A 5022-nucleotide genomic window follows, 5' to 3' on the forward strand; every position below is an offset into this window, starting at 1 on the left:
CCAGGCATCCTCAGCAGACCTGGTAAATTGTCACTACTTGTCACAGGCAGTCCACCTGTGGTCAGTGTGACTGCTTCACCCTTCAACAGTTTAAGCTCATCTGTAATACTCTGGAAGGTATTTTAGTTTTGTAAGACACTTGCCAAGATTCTTTTATTTGCAAAGCACTTATCTATCCCAACTAGCTGCTAGACATCTGGCATTTTTCCCCCCCCTTCACATCCAATTACCAGGTGGTGAAACTGCATTATGTGACGGAACAGCAACCTAACTGCAGAAAGAGGTATTGCTGAGCTACATTTTGCTATTTGTTCCTATTGTTCTGTTATCAAATTCTTAACCAATTTCATTTTCACTCAGACAACCGGTTCTCTGTCAAATATTTAAAGTGTCATGAGCCAGCACTTCTGTCCAATGTAGCCGCTTTCTTTCTGTATCATTGAGAATAAAAGCAGATTTGAAAATACTAGTATACCTGGAGGCTATGCAGTAATGTTATGTAATTTGAAGATACGGAAGGTATTTCTTTGTCACAAGAAGACATTTTGTGAAGAGAGGGCAAGGTGGCGAGTTTGTCAAGATGTCCCATGGAACATTTGAATTAGGACTATGTGGTGTAGTGGCTACTTGTCTTTACGGAGGTTGAGCTTTGCTTATCTGTGCCAGGTAATATACAGAAGCTGCTACCATCTACAGACAGGAATTTATTCAACTCAGATCAATTATGGTCAATTCAGAGGGAGAGGTGGTCGTCCCCACAGCAGGGAAAGACTCAGAGCCAAGATTTCCTAGGAAGGAACTGAAACCTAAGCTAATGGGGCTAAAAGACCGTTCTGTTTCATATCCCTCAGAGAAGCTAAAAGTTCACCACCAGTGTCCTGGTTGGAGCTGCTGAGGTCCTCGAGCAGCCAATGTGGAAAAGCACTACAGGCAGGTATCTTCCTGATCTTAACCGCCCAACAGCACTCTCAAAACATGTATCACCTCCTTCATTCTCCTACTGTAGTTAAAGCGTGAAGTAAGTAAAGCTTATTTGCCGTTGGCCCTGGCAACATATAGCTCAACTCTACCACTCCCACAGGAAAACTAAAATAACTGTCCCTGCTGCCGCGCTCAGCTAAACGCACTGCGCCACACACCACCCCGGCTCCTGAGGGAGGCCAGGCCCTTCACCCCCGCCAGGCTGCTGCTCCCCACCACAACCTACGTTAATGCGAAGCCAGTCGCTACCTCACCGCGATCTGACAGCAGCCCGGGCCGGCTGCCGACAGCCCGCGCCCCTCCGCCGCACCTGACGGACGACGCCACGCTCGAACGACAACATGGCGGCGGGGGCCGTCACGTGCTCGGCGCCGGCGGCGCCCAGCGCGCCTGCGCGGCACCTCCCCCTGAGGGAGGCGAGAAGATGGCGGAAGCGGAGTGAGCGGCTTGTCCGAGGCGAGTCTCCCGGCGGGACGCGCGGAGGAGGGGGAGCGGCAGCGGCAGCGGCAGGTCCCGGCCAGGCCAGGCCGCGGCGGGGCGGGGCGCGTAGGCGGGGACCCGCGCCCTGACAGCGCCCCGGCGGCGGGCCGGCCCCGCGCGGGGAGCGGGTGCCTCCCTGCCCGCCCACCTTTCCTCCCTCCCCGGCGGCGACTGGCGCCTGCGGGGCCGACCGGGCGGGGGGGGTCGGCCACGGTGCTGGGCCGGAGCGCGGCCGCCGTTTGTGGCGGCGGCGGCGGGGTTGGACTGGGTGAGGCCGCGGCTCGGTGCGGGTGACTGAGGGGACGGGTCAGCCCGCCGGGCCCGGCCTGCGGCGAGGAGCGCTGGCCGCGGCCGCCGAGGGGCCCTGCCGCTGCCGGCGGAGCAGCCCCGGGGCTCCCTCAGCGCACCGGCGGCCCGGGCAGCCCTGGGGCTGGGTCGCTCCGTGCAGGTTCGCGGGCAAGTTGCACCGCATGGCGTGGGTTGTATTTCCTCAGAGCAGTTTTAAATTTCCTTTTTCTTTTCTTTTTTTTTTTTTTTTTAAACCATAGAACTCCAAGGTATGGGCAAGGTTGGCCTATACTGTGCCTAGAATGAAGGGAAAGAGAGAGGATTTATTTTGGAGCCTTCAGTCACATACAAAAAATACCTGTAGGGATTAGACTTCGTGGAAATTTTCATTTATTTTCTGTGTTTTGTACCCTTGCAGTTGTAAGGAGAGGTCATGAATAGAAAAAATAAGAATAAACTGTATATGTAAAAAAAAAAAAACAACAACCCAACCAAACAACCTATTTTCAAATAGCAGTTATGGTTGCAGATTGTCAGCAGTGTTCGTTGTTACCGTAATATTTACCAAAAGTCAGACTCTCTAAAAAATGAGTAGTGACATGTGTATCCGCTGTGAAGGTAGTTTAACATTATTGGTACAGAATAGCAGGTATTTTTTTAATTTACTTTAGGTGTTTGCTTGGATGAAAAATACAAAGAGAACGAAACTTCTGAATATTTACATTATGCACAGTGTAATTTGAAATTATGTGGTGTCTCATATTGTTACTACTTGAATAAATACTTATTTTCAATATAGTTTTCTGTTGTGCTTTGTATTTTGGGGTTGCTTAAATACATAGCCTTTTTTTTCAAGTCAGAGTTCAGTGCGTTTTCTAAAACTTTTACTTTGCGTTACAGAGGTCCTTTTGAGTTTAAGTTGTTCACAGGCAACATCGTTGTATGGTCCTAGTCATACATTTAACAAAATTAATTTTACTATAAGTCAGGAGTTTTGCCTTTGATTTTGTTGAGTACTTAGTGAACAATTTCAGAAGATTATTTTGAATTGTGTCTGAGGGGTTTTTTTATAACTAGAAGTGGTCTCTGCATATACAGTGTTGTAAAGTAAATGAAAGTGATGCTGTAAAAGGCAGTCTGATTTTAAGTCTGTAATGGTTTTTATGCCTTCTGTCACAAAATATCCATCTGCGGAATTGTAATGAGTTCTTGGGTTTTTTGCTAAAAACAACCGCTTTTTGTGTATTTCCTCTTCTCCCTTAAACATTCCATTTCTCACTTAAAGAGAGGAGAGGTTTCTAACAAGTGTCATCTGTTGAAGCACCTTACTGTTCCTTCAGCCCAAAGAGGGCACGCTATTTCTGTGTGTTAGTGCTGCACTGCATGGTGTTTGTGTTGCGGTAGGACTGAGGGGTGGCAAGTAAGCATCTCGTACCTGCTCTAAGTGAGGTGTTAGAGGAGGACTGGAGGTGCACCTCAGCGCCAGGCCATGCTGAACAAAAGTTTCGGAGCTCTTTCCTGTTTTTGTTGTACGTCCGTTGCAGGAACAACTTGGGCAATGGCAAAATTATTTTTGAAAACGAGACACTTTCAGCTAAAGGATTAACAGCTCTCATGGGGTGAACTTCTGATGGAATAGCTAGTAGATTGGGATACATTGCACATCTCACTAATAATACATCTAAAACATGGCTGAGAATGAAGGAAATGAAGTGTCCAATGTTGTTTTCTTAGGCTAATTTAACTGGTTATGTAACTCCCTGCTAAAACTAGCTAGACAAGTTGTAGGTGTAAATATTTTGATGTGCTTTTAATGTCCTCTGGAGGAGACAGGGCTTTTTTTTTCAAGGTACTTTTCATTAGCATTATGTGAAATTAATGTAAAGCGGTTTTAGAAATGATGCTGGGTTTATTACAGTTGAAGTGGTTAACCCATGAATGTTAATTTGTGCTCTAGATAGACAAATGGCATCAATAATGCACAACAGATCTGAATTTTTAACAAAGCCACATTTTTTTCTTCAGTTCTAATAGTAGGGATCTCTGCTTTTAAAGCATGCTTTATTGCTATGAATTTTCTTTGATGGCAAAACATATGCAGATACACAATGATAGGCGTGAGGTCCTTAGGTGACCATGTATCTATTAAAAGCTTAACTATTCCAAGTAATCGGGAGCTTCAGCATGATGTGCAGTTCTCTACTTGCAAAGTAGTCATCTTTTGAGAGGTGGCAGTAGCAGCCTGACAGCATTGCATTCTGCTTTCAGCTGCATGAGTTGAAACTCCTGGTCATGTTCCTGTTTGCAGCATCCAGCGGGGGGGGGGGGGGGGTGTTGTTAAGCACTTGGCAATGCTGCATTTTTTTCTAGTACATTGTAGCTCTCTCTGTGATTATTTTTATGAACCCTTCTTTACTGTAAGAAGGAAATAAGTCTTCTCCCTACCCATTTTTTTAACATCCTTCCAAAAGCAATAAAGAGCAACTATGCTGTTTCCTGTTATTGTTGTTGTGTGGCGTGGGTTTTGTGGGTGGTTTTTTTTTTGGTTTTTTTTTTTTTTTCCCCAGGTTGGACTCGATGATCTTACAGGTCTTTTCCAACCGTACTGATTCTGTGATTCTGTGATTCTGTTAATCATAATACTAATACTGAAAAAGAAACTAAAGTAATCACCCCTCATATATTAAGATACGTGATTCATTTCAGTTTTGAAGATGACATTTTGGGAGAAAGATTGTACTCTGCAACAGAGGGGAGTCTCGTAAGGCTGGGGAGGAATCATCAGAGATGCTTAAATAGGTAGTTTCTTCCTTGACTGTTGCTGTATTTTGGGAGGTATTGCTGTAAAAAGTAAAAGCACTTTTCTCTACATCCTTTCCATTTCTTTCTAAATAGAGCATGCCACCAGTGATTTTTGCCAAGAACGTTTTGCTGAATGTACAGGATGGTCAGCCAGCAGTTTTTGTGCTATGCTGTGGGGAAGAGGGATGTGGCAGTACTCCTGTGTAGCTTGCTGGAAGTCTTGCATGTATTCCTGAATTGGTCACCTACTGCTACTCTTGATGGATCTTAGAAGATTATAACTGCATCTCTGAACAAATTCTATCAAGTAATAGGAAATACTACAAACTTACCCATTTGAAAATTGTCCATTATTCTTTCCCAGCGAAGCTTAGATTTTTTTTTTTGCCTTTAAAATCAGTGTGTACTGGCCTTCTGTTTGTGAACCACTTTTCTTTCAATTCTGCCAGGCTGGATGAACGCTGCACAGCT

This window comes from Gavia stellata, chromosome 11, assembly GCF_030936135.1.
Source record: "Gavia stellata isolate bGavSte3 chromosome 11, bGavSte3.hap2, whole genome shotgun sequence".
NCBI classification, from domain to species: Eukaryota; Metazoa; Chordata; class Aves; order Gaviiformes; family Gaviidae; genus Gavia; species Gavia stellata.